This window comes from Notamacropus eugenii, chromosome 2, assembly GCF_028372415.1.
Source record: "Notamacropus eugenii isolate mMacEug1 chromosome 2, mMacEug1.pri_v2, whole genome shotgun sequence".
Lineage (NCBI taxonomy): Eukaryota > Metazoa > Chordata > Mammalia > Diprotodontia > Macropodidae > Notamacropus > Notamacropus eugenii.
Window position 1 is genome coordinate 82,634,032 of NC_092873.1, and position 14,707 is coordinate 82,648,738.

The 14,707-nt window shown below is 33.8% G+C and overlaps 1 pseudogene; it reads left to right on the top strand.

Annotated features, from left to right (window-relative positions):
* The first annotated feature begins 12,700 nt into the window (after positions 1-12,700).
* On the top strand, positions 12,701-13,653 carry LOC140523598 (olfactory receptor 2W1-like; annotated as a pseudogene).
* Positions 13,654-14,707: the final 1,054 nt, after the last annotated feature.

Here is a 14,707-nt window from a genome sequence, read left to right on the forward strand (position 1 = left end):
TTTCTTGTTTATTTTGAGGTTAGATTTATAAAGTACAGAGAGGGTGAGGTTGAGGTCCCCCACTAGTACAATTTTGATGTCTATTTCTTCCTGTAGCTCTCTTAACTTCTCTTCTAAGAATTCAGAGGCTGTACCACTTAGCACATATATGTTTAGTAATGATGTTGCTTCATTGTCTATGATGTCTTCTAGAAGGATATACTTTTTTCCTCATCTCTTTCTATTAGATCTATTTCTGCTTGTCCTTTGCCTGAGATTAGGATTGCTACCCCTGTCTTTTTAACATTAGTTGAAGTATAATATATTGTACTCCAACTTTTTATCTTCACCCTGTGTGTATCCCCATATTTCAAATATGTTTCTTTTAGACAATATGTTACTGGATTATGGTTTCTAATCCATTCTGCTATATCTGCCTGTGATTTATAGGAACATTCATGCTATTCACATTCACAGTTATGATTACTATCTATGTCTTTCTCTCCATTCTATTTCCTTTCATTTATGCTTTTAGTTCTCCCTTCTCCTTTCCCCTCCACTACCGCCTTCCTCAGTCTTCCCTCCCTTCTATCAGCCCCCCTCCCTTTTATTCTCTTTTTCCTTTACTACTCCTTCCCTCCCTTTGAAACTCCCCTCCCTTTTCTTTTCCCTTTCCCCTTCTAATGCCTATAGGGCAAGTTAGATTTCTATATTTAAATGAGTTTGTTGTCCCTTCCTTGAACCAAATCATATGAGAGAAAATTTCAAACAGTGCTCATCTCCCTCCCCCCTTTCCCTCTAGTATAATATGTTTTTGTGCCTCTTCCTGCGATATAATTTACCTTTTTCTGCTTTGTCATTTTCACAACTATCATTACAATCCCTTCACTCCCTTAAATCACATTTTTAACCATCACATCAGTTAATTTATACACACTCACTCTATCTCTGCATATCTCTTTTTAAGTAGCATAATAAATACGCAATTCTCAAGATTAGCAAGCATCATAATCCTTTATAGGGATGTAATGAGTTTGCCCATATTGAAAAACAAGATTTCTTTCTCTCTGTTTACCTTTTTATGCATCTTTTGAGACTTGTATTTGAAGATCAAATTTCCTAATAAGCTCTGTCCTTTTCATTAGAAAGGTCTAAAATCCCTTATATCACTGAATGTCCATCTCCTTGACTGAAATATTATGCTCAATTTTGCTGAGTAATTGATCCTTGGTTATAGTCCAAGCTCCTTTGTCTTACAAAATATATTCCAGTCCCTCCAATCTTTCAGTGTGGAAACTGCAAGTTCCTGTATAATCATGACTGTATTTTCTCGATATTTATTTATTTTCTTTCTGACTGCTTGCAGCATTTTGTCCTTAACGGGGTAGCACTGAAATTTGACAACAACATTCCTTGGCATTTTCATTTTGGGATCTCTTTCAGGAAGTGATAGGTGGATTCTTTCAATCACTATTTTGCCCTCTCCATCTAGGACCTCATGGCAGTTTTCCTTGATGATTCCTTGGAAGATATTGTCCAGGCTTTTTTTTTTCCATTATGGCTTTGCAGTAGACCAATCATTTTTAGATTTTCTCTCCTGGATCTATTTTCTAGGTCAGATGTTTTTTCCAGTAAGATATCTTACATCTTCTTCTATTTTTTCATCCTTTAGATTCCATTTGACTGGTCCTTGATGTCTCATACTGGCATTAGATTCTACTTGCCCAATTATAATTTTTAACAGATTATTTTCTTCTTTAACTTTTGCATCTACTTTTCAAATTGTCCAATTATTCCCTTTAAGTTTTATATATCCTTATCTATTTGCCCAATTTTCTTTTTAAATTCTTCAGTAATCCTTTCTTTCCTATTTTTAAAATCATTGGCCAATTTTTTTTCTTTTACCTCTGGAATATGGCTCTTAAAATCCTTTAGATAGACAGACTGATACTATAAGCAAACTAGGAGACAAAGTCATAGTTTATCTGTTAGGATTATGCAGAATGGAAGAAGTTATGACATAACTAGAGGTAGATGACAATGTGGAATGCAAAATAGATAATTTTGTTTACATTGAAATTGAAAATAAACTGAAAAAGTTTTGCACAAACAAATTCATTGTAACGAAGATAAGAAAAGAATCAGAAAACTGGGAAAGAATTTTCAGCCAGTGTCTCTGATGAAGCCCTCATGTCTAAAATTTATAATGAAAAGTGTCAAATTTTTAAGGATGCAAGTCATTCCCCAACTGATAAATGATCAATGGATATGAACAGGTAGTTTTCAGAGGAAGAAATTAAAGCTATCTATAGTCAGAGGAAAAAATTCTCTAAATCACTATTGGTTAAAGAAATGTATATCAGAACAACTCTGAGGTACCACATAATACCTAGAAGGTTGGCTAACCTGGGAAAATAGGAAAATGAAACAGAGAAGTTGCTAGATAAGTGGAATTGTTGGTGGAGTTGTGAACTGATCCAACCATTCTGGAGAGAAATTTAGAATTATTTCCAAAGGAATATAAAACTGCATACCTTTTGAGCCAGAAATACCACTTCTAAGTCTGTAACCCAAAGAGATCATAAAAATGAGGAAAAAAACCACATATACAAAAATACTTATAGCAGTGCTTTTTGTTGTATCAAATAGTTGGAAATCGAGGGGATGCCCATCAGTACAGGAACTGCTGAACATCCTGTGGTATATAGTGTAATGGAATATTATTGTTCTATAAGAAATGATGAACAGGCAGACTTCAGAAAAACCTGGAAAGATGTATATGAACTGATACTGAGTGAAGTGAGAAGAACCAGGAGAAGACTGTACAAAGTAATAGCCACATTATATGGTGACTAACTTTGATAGACTTAGTTATTCTCACTAATGCAAGCATCTAAGACAATTCCAAAATACTCCTGATGGAAAATGTTATCCACATCCAGAGGACAAACTGTGGAGTCTGAATACAGATCAAAACATAAGATAGGCTCTATTTTTTGTTTCTTTGTTAATTTAGCTTGGTTCCTTTTCTCTCAAGGTACTTTCCATTTGTTATAATTCTTCTTTACAACATGTCTAATGTAGAGAGGATTCTGGGAAGGTGGTGTAGTATGTCATAAATATTTCAAACTCTCAAAATTTTCCTTCACAAAAATTTTCCTCCACAAAAGTGCCTCTGGGTGAACATAGAGCCATAAAAACAAATAGAAGTAGGGAAAGAACAGAGGTTTTCTTGGTACAATCAGAGAAGACCTGAAGAAAAATTCCAGGATGAGATTTCCTTTCTGTGAAGAGTAAATACCTCCAGGCTGGAGCCTATTTTAACAACAAGTTAAACTTAATAAGCAACAAATGCTTAGTTGGTTTGATAGGCTGCCATGGCCCCAGGCATAGGAACTTTTACTCCCAGGACAGTGATGGGAGTTAGGCATCTGATCTGAGGAATATCTACAGAAACTCTGCTGACAAGAAACCCCAGGCTTAGTTATGCTGTGAAGAGGGTTGGGGGTGAGAAGGAACTAACACATGACCAGTGAATGTAGAAGAAATGGGGCAGGAATACTCCTGATTATGGGCACTTCCAGGATACTGGAGGTCTTGACTTGAGTTCAAGGTCAGAGTGGAAAACTGAGGATCACAGACCAGAGGCACCATTCCTCAATGCCTACATGAATAAAATAGAGAAAGAGGAGATCACTGAATTGAGAATAGAGCTGAAAAAGTTCCAAAAAGAACAAATTGAATATCTCCAAGTAAATTCAAATTAGAAATACCGAAAATCAAAGGAGAGTTAATAACATTGAAACTATGAAAACTATTGAACTAATAAAGAAAACTAAGAGTTAGTTTTATGAAAAAGTCAATAAAATTGATAAACCTTTGGTGGATTGATCAAAAAACAGAAAGAAGAAAACCAAACTATCATTATAAAAAATGAAAAGGTGAACTCACCTCCAATGAGGAGGGAATTAAAACAACAATAAGAAATAATTTTGCCCCACTCTATGCTCATAAGTTCAACAATCTAAATGAGATGGATGATTATTTTAACAGATATAAATAATCCAAATTAGCAGAAGAGGAAGCTGAATACGTAAATATCTCCATCTCAGAAAAAGAAATTGAACAAGCCATCAATGATCTCCATAGAAAAAAATCTGCACTGCCAGAAGGAATCACAAGTGAATTCTATCAAACATTTAAAGAAAAGTTAATTCCAATACTATATAGACTATTTGGGAAAATTGCAGAAGAAGGAGAACTCCCAAATTCTTTTTGTGATACAAATATGGTTTTGATACCCAAACCAAGAAGAGCCAAAACAGAGAAAGAAAATGGTAGATCAATTTCTCTAATGAACATAGATGCAAAAATTTTAAATAAGATTTTAGCAAAAAGGGTACAGCAACTTATCATGAGAATAATACATTACGATCAGGTAGGATTTATACCAGTAATGCAGGGCTGTTTCAATATTAGGAAAACTATTAATGTTATTTATCTTATCAACAGCAAAACTGACAGAAACCACATGATTATCTTAATAGATGCATAAAAATCTTTTGACAAAATACAACACCCATTCCTATTGAAAACAATGGATAACATAGGAACAAATGGAACTTCCCATACAATAGGAAACAGTATCTACCTAAAACCTTCAGTAAGTATTATATTTTATGGGGATAAACCAGATGCATTTCCAGTAAGCTCAGGGGAGAAACAAGGATCTCCATTATTACCACTATTATTCAGTGCTATACTGGAAATGTTAGCTGTAGCAATAAGAGAAGAAAAAGAAATTGAAGGAATTAGAATAGACAAAGAAGAAACTAAGTTATCAGTCTTTACAGATGATATGATGATATACTTAGAGAAACCCAGAGAATCAAGTAAAAAACTACTTGAAATAATAAACAACTTTGGCAAAGCTGCAGGTTACAAACTAAACCTACATAAATCTTCTGCATTCCTATATATTACTAATAAAGTCCAACAGCAAGAGATAGAATGAGAAATTACATTTAAAGCTACAGTAGACACTATAAAACATTTGGGAATCTATCAGCCAAAAAAACGCAAGGACTATATGAACACAATTACAAAACACTTTTCACACAAATAAAATGAGATCTAAATAAGTGGAAAAATATTAGTTGCTCTTGAGTTGGTCGAGCCAACATAATAAAAATGACAATTCTACCTAAATTATTTTACTTATTCAGCACCAGACCAATCAAACTATCACATAAATATTTTGTAAAGTTAGAAAAAGTAACATCAAAATTCATCTGGAAGAATAAAAGGTTCAGAATATCAAGGGAACTAATGAAAAGAAATGCCAGGGAAGGTGGCCTATCTCTACTAGATCTCAAATTGTATTATAAAACAGCAATATCAAAATCACTTGCTTCTGGCTAAGAAATGTAAGGGTAGACTAGTGAAATAGGTTATGTACTCAAGACACAGTAGGCAATGAATATAGCAATCTACTGTCTGATAAAACCAAGGACCCCAGCTTCTGGGATAAGAACTCAGAGTTTCACAAAAATTGTTGAGAAAACTGGATAACAGTGTGGCAGAAACTAGGCATAGACCAATGTCTGACACCATACACAAGAATAAAGTCCAAGTGGTTACATGACCTACTTATAAAGATTCATACTATAAACAAATTAGTGGAGTAAGGACTGGTGTATTTGTCAGATTTATGGAGAAGGGATGAATTTTTGACTAAACAAAAGAGAGAAAACATTGAGAAATGCAAAATGGATAATTTTGATCGTGTCATTTGAAAAATTTTTAACAACAAACCCAATGCAACCAAGATTAGGAGGGAAGGAGAGAACTGGGAAAGAATCTTTGCAACTAGTATCTGTGATAAAGGCCTCATTTCTAAAATATATAGAGAACTAAGTCAAATGTACAAGAATACAAGCATTTCCCCAATTGGTAATTGGTCAAAGGATATGAACAAGACAGTTTTCAGAGGAAGAAATTAAAGCTATGCATAGTCATATGAAAAATTCCTCTACATCACTACTGATTAGAGAGATGCAAATCAAAAGAACTCAGAAGTATAACATCACATCTATCAGGCTGGTTAATATGACAAAGCAGAATGATGATAAATGTTGGAGAAGATGTGAGTGAGTTGGAACACTAGTTCATTGTTGGTGGAACTGCAAGCTGATCCAACCATTCTGGGGAGCAGTTTGGAACTATGCCCAAAAGGCTACAAAATTGTGCATACCTTTTGACCCAGCAATACCTCTTCTAGGACTGTATCCGCAAGAGATTATAAAAATGCGAAAGGGCCACACATATACAAAAATATTTATATCACCTCTCTTTGTGGTGACCAAAAACTGGAAATCAAGTGGATGTCTATCAATTGGGGAATGGCTGAATAATTTGTGGTATATGAATGTAATAGCATACTATTTTGCCATAAGAAATGATGAACCAGAAGACTTCAGAGAGGCCTGGAAAGACTTATATGAGCTGATGCTGAACCAAAGGAGCAAAACTAGGAGAAGTTTGTATGCAGCAACAACCACAGTGTGTAAGGATTTTTTCTGGTAGACTTAGTACTTCTTTGCAGTGCAAGGACTTAAGAAAAAAACTCCCAATGTTCTCTTAAGGCAAAATGTTTTCCACCATCCGAGAAAGAACTATGGAATTTGATTGCAGAATGTAGCACATCATTTTCTTTTGTATTATGTTTTGGTTTGTTTTGTGATTTCCCCCATTCATTTTAATTCTTCTATACAACATGACTAAGGTGAAAATTTATTTAATAGGAATTTACGCGTAGAACCTACATAAAATTGTATGCCATCTCAGGGAGGGAGTGGGGAGGTAGAGGTTAAGGAAGAGGAGTTAGGGGAAAAAACCTAAGCTATATGGAAGTGATTGTAGAACCCTGAAGATAAACAAAATAAAACAAAGTAATATGAAATGAGAGAGATGGATGAAATATTGAGAAAAAGAATACAAGATAAACAAGAAGATTATGACAAAAAAGTCAACCAATTAGAAAAGGAGATTCATAAGCTTAAGGAAGAAAATATCTCCTTGAAAATCAGAATTAGTAAGGGGACACAAGTGAAGGTAGAGGAAGAAATTATAGTTATCGTAGAGGAAGAAATTTTATATATATATATATATGCATGTATGTTTGCACATATATATATATATATATAAATATATGTGTGTATATGTGTATGTATATATATATATATATACATATATGGAATGAAAAAATAGAAGGCAATGTGAACTATCTCATAAGAAAAACAATAGATCTAGAGAGTAGTTGAAGAAGAGAAAACAGAAGAATAATTGGACTACCTGAAAGTTCTGATAAAAAAAAGAATCGTCCTATAATAATGCAAGAAATAGTTTTAAAGAAAATTGTCCTGAAGCATTAGAACAGGAGGCGAATTATATATATATGTGTGTGTGTGTGTGTGTGTGTGTGTGTGTGTGTGTGTGTATTTACATACATATATTTACAGTCTCCAGCTGTAAATATCATACTCCAAAATTCTGAGTGAAGAAAAATGAACATTTGATCATCTTTCAGACTTTCAGGACTCTGTAAACACACACACAGACACATAACAAACAAACAAATTTCTGAACTCAGTAGAAGATCTGACATAAAACAACCAAGAGGAATATAAAGTAGATACCAATTACAAGGGACTAAATAAGAGTAGAAACTTTACATTTTATGTATGGAAAATGTAAAATCTATATCTGATTGTTACTACTAATTAGATAGATTACAAGGAAGATTGATATAGACCTGAGTATGATATCACTTCAAAAATAAAACCATTCAAGAACAGGTAAAAGAGTAATTACCTTATACAAATGAGGTGCAAAAGGAAGAACTAATACAGAGGAATTAGATGAGGAAAGGGGACTGTCAATTTATATGCAATGGGTTTAAGAGGAGGAAAATATATATACATTTAGAAGAGTATAAAAGTCTTCTATATTTCGAAAGAAGTAAAACTTTAAAGGGATAGGGAGGGGAAGAAGGTAAAGGGGGAATAAAGAGGGATGAACGATGGGTTAAAAGGAGGGTATAGAAGGGTGTTTAGATTTAGGGGAATGGAAGGATATGGGAGGAAGTTTTAGAGGGCCAGGGTATGGAAGAAGTGAAAATGGTGTGTAAAAGAGTGTTTAGATTTAGGGGAATGAGGTGATAATAGAGTGATTTTTGGAATGGGGGTAGGGTAAGTAATAGGAGGGCAAGGTAGCGGGTAGAAATAAAGTAGAATATTTATGAGAGAAAGAAAAAAAAGATATGCACAAAAATAAAAACAAGGTAAGGAGTAGGATCTCTTAGGGAAGGTATACGTTTATATATTATACATATGCTTGTGTGTGTATATATATATGTATATACATATATACATATATATATGCATGTATATATCAATATTTACATATAAATATGTCCATGATCAATTTTAGCCTTGTGGTGGTTGGTAGGGGGCAGGTAGGGAGATAAAACAACAAAGTAAACAGTGTACAGTACAGAATAAAAGAAAACCTACAAAGAAACAAAGAAAGAAAAGATAGTTTTCAACATACTCTATTTAATACATACACTTTCTTGAAATATTGAGTTATTACTACATATTCTGAATCCTCTCCTATATTCTGATTCATACATGCAATACTTTTTCTTTTCTTTTTTATGTTTAAGTTTAATACTTAAGTTTATGATGCTTTTTCTTTTCTTATTATTTAAGTTTTTGTATATTTCTAAAATAAATAAATGTTAGAAATACATAAATAGCAACATGACTAATGTGAAAATATGTTTAATATGAATGTATATGTAGAGCATATATCAGATTGCATGCTGTCTTGCAGAGGAGTAGTGGACAGAAGTGGAGAAAATTTGAAACTCAATGTCTTATGGAAGTGAATGTTGAAAAATAAAAAAAAGTAGCAATTAGTTTAAAAAAAAAAGTAATGGTGACTTAAGTTTAGCTGATGATCCAGAGAGAGAAAAGAGAATGGAGGTGATAAATAGTGTGGAAGTAGAATTAAAAAGACTTGGAACCTGATTGGTTAAGGAGGTTGAGGAAGAATTCAGAGCTGAAGATAACTCTGAAGTTGATAATAATGATGAGAATGAAGAAGATGAATACCAGTATCAATGGATTAACTGGTGGGACAGGGTTCCTCAGTCATCTGTAATAGATATGGTTGAATCTTGTGTAGTTAGACTGTATGCTGAATACTAGAGTTCATATACTAGTAGAAAGGACATTGAGTTGGGACTTAAGGGACCATTTCTTGTCCCTTTCCTCCTAGTGACTTTTCCTGCTTTGTGAACTGGGACATAATCTACCTCTCTGTGGTGCATTTTGTCTAGCATGTGTGAAATAAGAGGCCTGTATTAGAGGATCCTTACAATCCTTTTCAGCACTAGGAATCATTACACTTGACTAGTTAATGCTTTGTGTCAACTCATAACTTGTAGTCAACTTCAGGCAAGAGTTAAGCCTTTAGGGACTTTCTCTGCTTAATTTTTCTTCCATGCTGTAACCATTGCATCTGAGTTTAGTTATTGATCTCTGAGGTCTCAGATAAGTTTCTTAAATGGTCCTGCCAAACTTTAATAACAGACACTGCCATTATAAGTATTAGAGTCTTTCAACATTACTTGCAAATACAAGTGGATATATATATTTTTTTTCTTGAGCTTTGGTCCTCTCTGACACAGAAGATTGTCTAAAAAAAAGCTGCTGCCTTCCAAAGAGAAAGTGTAAGTATGCTCAAGATGTCCAGATTTACTAAGGGAGTTCCAAACCAACCAAAATGAATTGCCCGTTAGAGGGAAGAAAAGGACTTGAGAAACTGTGATATTCTCTAGGACAATATCTCAAAGATATAACCTTATCATGCCACCACCTATCCCATGCTAGACCTGAAAATTTATCCTCCTAATATTAAGTACTTATTCCAACACTTTGTATCTTATGCATTTTTGTTTATTCATTTAATCTTATTTTTTTCATTCCATAACCTGTCATTTTCATCCAACACTGATAGAAAACAGTAGATCCCACTTCTCCATTAGTAAACTATTGACTATTCTTAGTCACTGTCTAGCTTTCTCTTCTATGGATAGAATGATCTCATTTACATAGCTTTTCACAAACATTAGAGTTTCTGGTGGAAGCAGGAATCTCAGCATCAGAAAACCCAGATTCAAATCCTACTCCCCAACTTACCAAGTATTTGCCTTAGACATATCACTTGTGCTTTTTAACCTTCATTTCTCTCATATGAAAAATGGAGATATAATAATTGCATTTTGTACCTCATAGAGTTATTGAGGAAAGCACTTTTGAAAAATCAAAGAACTCTAAAACTTCTGATTGCTATTTTTATAGGTCCTATTCTACAACTTTTCTTCATTATGCTTATTTTTTTTTATCGGTGTTGTAGTTTCCTAAAATCATAGACAGAAAGTATCTTGGAGTGAGCATTGCTCTATCACTAATTAATATCAGTGCTGAGAATTCTGGAGGAAGGCATAAAGCTGTTTCAGTAGGCAGTGTTAGAGCAGTCATTTGCTATTATTAATTACCTATGAGAATATTTTAAGTGAGAGGTTGAATCAATTTTGACACTGAAAAAAACTGTGTTGAAGCTGGAATACAATTACAGGTAAAGAATTTTTTAATGTTGTTTTGTTTTCCCCAGGGACAGACATTTAAGTCAATTTTTTGTTGAGGAGGAACACTTACCATTTACATATTTAGGGGACCTCTAGACATGGAGCTTATTTGAGTGGATCCTAGCATACTATTCTACATTTATTTGAGAACTCAGTCAAAATTGACAACTGGCACAGACTGAGAGTGTTGTTACATTTGTTTCTATGTTCCATGGCTACTTGATTATTGATTTGTAATGATGAGCAAAATACTTTATGAAATTTTGGTTTTCCTACCAAAGGGATTTGACCTATATCATCTCAAAGGTCATTTTGGATGTAAAGTTTATTCTATGCTAGGTTTTATGACATATTGAAAACCATGACAGCCACAGGCTAGGCCTTAGAACATAGCTAATTTGATTTTCACCTAGCATTCAAATCAGTGCAAGCAGGCAGCAATATCTTAACGCAGGATAGTAAAACTAATCTAACTGTACGATTAAATTTAGGTTTCATTTCAACAAACACATAAACTACTCTGTGAAGAGCACAAGCCTAGTTCATAGGGAAGAAACATAATTTACTATAGGTAGATGGCCAGATATACAGATTGCTAGATCCAGAGTTTAAACAAACTGAGTTCAAATCCTGCCTCAAATATTATGCGATCCTGGGCAAGTCATTTAATCTTTCTAAATCATAAGTTAAACGAGGATAAAACATTTATTTCATAGGATCAAATGAAGTAGCTTGCAATAGCTATGTTAACCTTAAAAACCCATATAAATACACATACGCACATAACCCTATTACTATTAAATAAGACATAAAATTCTTTTCTCCATGACCTTACATTTTAGAAAATGGATAAGATATAAATACTAATATGAAATGATATGAAATGACCAATACATTAGAAAGCTGTAAAAACTAAGTACCATGTGAGACCAAAGATGGAAAGTAAAGGGAGATCAGATTTGTCCGGTTTCAGGAAGGGCTCATTATTGTTTAGTTCAAAGTTTTATTTGCAGTCATTTTGAATCTGTTATGATCCTGCATGAACACTTAAGATCTGTGTCTTCATCAGATTTATTTTTTATGAATTAGTTATATTTCCATCATCATCTATTTTACTGAATTTATTTCATTTACCAATTATTTTTGGTGTTTTGTTATCATATTGCTCCTTGTGACTTGTACATGCATTTAAAAACAGCATGCTTCCATGAGTGGACAAGAAACTGATTTTACCCAATTTTCTACATAGAAAATTAATTAGAACATATAGAATCATGTTTTAAAATAGCAAGGCTAACAGGGTATTAGGTACAGATTTCTTCTGTTTTGATACCAATAAACCAAGACTCAAAAAGTCTTATTTTTCTATTTTGATTCAGCACTATGAAAGGTAGGAATGGAGGGGGAGGAGGCAAAGAAAGAAGAGCACTGAACATGAAATTCAACACTTTTTAGTGTCAAAGTAGGCAAATCACAATCTCTGGGCATCTCATTTTCCTTGTAGGGATGCCAATTCTTATATCATCTATCTGATGGGATTCTTACAATGAAGTGAATATAGCTATAAGCTATGTAAATATAAACTATAAAACACTAGAACAATGGAAGCTATCAGTATGACCTAAATTGAAGGTTCTGATACTGAAATGAATATCTGTGGATAGTGAACTGAATAGGGAAAATATTTTTATTATCCCTAATCTTTAAGTGAAATTTCGCATTTCCTTCAAGTATTGATTTTTTTGAATTACAAATTATTGTGACAAAAGACCCGTCTCACATACGCACACACACAAACACACACACAGACACGTACACACACTATGTATGTATAGCACGTAACTAAACAATCTCTCCTTTTTCATCTAGATTATTTTGATATAGTATTTGCAGCCTGTACTTATTTTGCTAAGTATAATTACCGAATTGTTTTTGACATTCTACCCCTCTCTATAATCATCAGTGCTTTCCTTTCTTATTCCTAGGGAAGAAAAGCTTTGAAAGAGTATGAGGCATTAGAATTATAGTTCTTCAGATGGATTCATCCTTCTGGGATTATCTGATCATCCTGGGCTAAAGATGGTCCTGTCTGGAATTGTCACAGTCTTCTATTTAATAACTTTGTTTGGAAACACAGCTATCATCCTTGTATCCCTTCTATATCCTCTGCCTCATACTCTTTCCTCAGGAACTTATCTTTCTTAGACCTCTGCTTTACCACCACTATCGTTCCTCAGATGCTGGTGAATATATGGGGCCAAGATAAGTCCATCAGTTACATGGGTTGTGTCATCCAGCTTTACAGTTATATGTGGTTTGGATCTGCTGAGTGCCTTCTACTGGCTGTGATGTCCTATGGTCGCTTTACTGCTGTCTGCAAACCCTTACACTATTTGATTATTATGAATCCACAGGTCTGCCTTCAGATGGTGTCTGTGGCCTGGGGGATCAGCTTGGTTAATTCTGTCATGCTCTGTACACTGACCCTGAAATTGCAGAGATGTGGGAACCACATTCTGGAGCATTTCCTCTGTGAACTACCAGCTCTGGTCAAGATTGCATGTATAGATACTACAACAATTGAAATGATTGTATTTGCTTTGGGAATTGTTATTATCTTGATACCCCTTTCCCTTATTCTCATTTCCTATGTCTTAATTGCCAAAGCTGTGTTAAGAATAAAGTCTGCAGTGGGTCGGAAGAAGGCAGTCAATACATGTGGTTCTCACCTCACAGTGGTATCGATCTTCTATGGAACTATAATCTATCTGTACATGCAACCAGGAAACAGTGCTTCCAAAGACCAAGGCAAATTCCTTACTGTCTTCTACACTATTGTTACTCCCAGTCTCAATCCCATCATCTACACCCTGAGGAACAAAGACATGAAGGGGGCAATGAAGAGACTGGTAAAGAGGGAGAAAGGATCTCTGGAAGTTGGAGAACATTTGAAATTTTAAAACAATTTTAGAATCCAAGAGAGAATGAGACCTCAGGGAATACTGTCAGATGACAGGATGGTAAATAATCCTTACCAAAGATGAACAACATAATTTTGAGTAGTTACTATGCAATTATTACATACACAAACTTATTTATACATATATGTGTGTATATACATGTATATGTGGGTGTATATCTATAAAACACACACAGAGAATGTTTAGTTACTGTTGTATACATTATCATATGCTTGATAGTTTTTGACATTGTGACCTTATTTTATGCCTATTGTATCCTTCTAATCATTTGCTGTGTGCTCAAAAATACATAACTTTTTAAAAATACACACATATATGTCAATCAACAAGCATTTATTAAGAGCTTATTATAATGCAATAAGCTACAGTAACTGTTGGAGATATGAAGAAAAGTAAAAATAATTTCTGCCCCCATGAAGCCCACATTTTTGTGAGAAAATAACATAAGGAACTGGGTAGAAGAAAGAGTATCCAGAATACATAGAAAGTAATTACATTAGCTTATTGGGAGTTGGAGGGCAGGATAAGGTGTCATTCAGAAGATAGGTTTGAAGTGAATCTTGAAGGAAGCTAGGGAGATTAAGAGGCAGATGTAATAGAGGAAGAAATCCAAGGGATGGAAGATAGCCAGTGCAAAGGGACGTGTGTACAAATGTTCATAAATGTATATAGATACATATATCATGCACAACACACATAAATAACATATATTATGTAAAATATATTATATTGTATATGCAATTGATCAGTGGTAGAACTACTTATGTGCATGCTATATGCATGAATATATTTGTTTGTGAATAGTATGTCTTTATTATTTACCTTCTAGTCTATAATTAACATGATTCTTCGCAGTAAATATTGCGTGGAGAAGACTTGAATACAACTTACATTTAGTTTTATTTTAATGAGGGTGTATATGTATACTTATACATATATGTATATGTTTGTATGCATATGCATGTGTGCATATACATATGTACATACACATATATGGATATATACATGTGCATATATGTGTGTATGTGTGTGT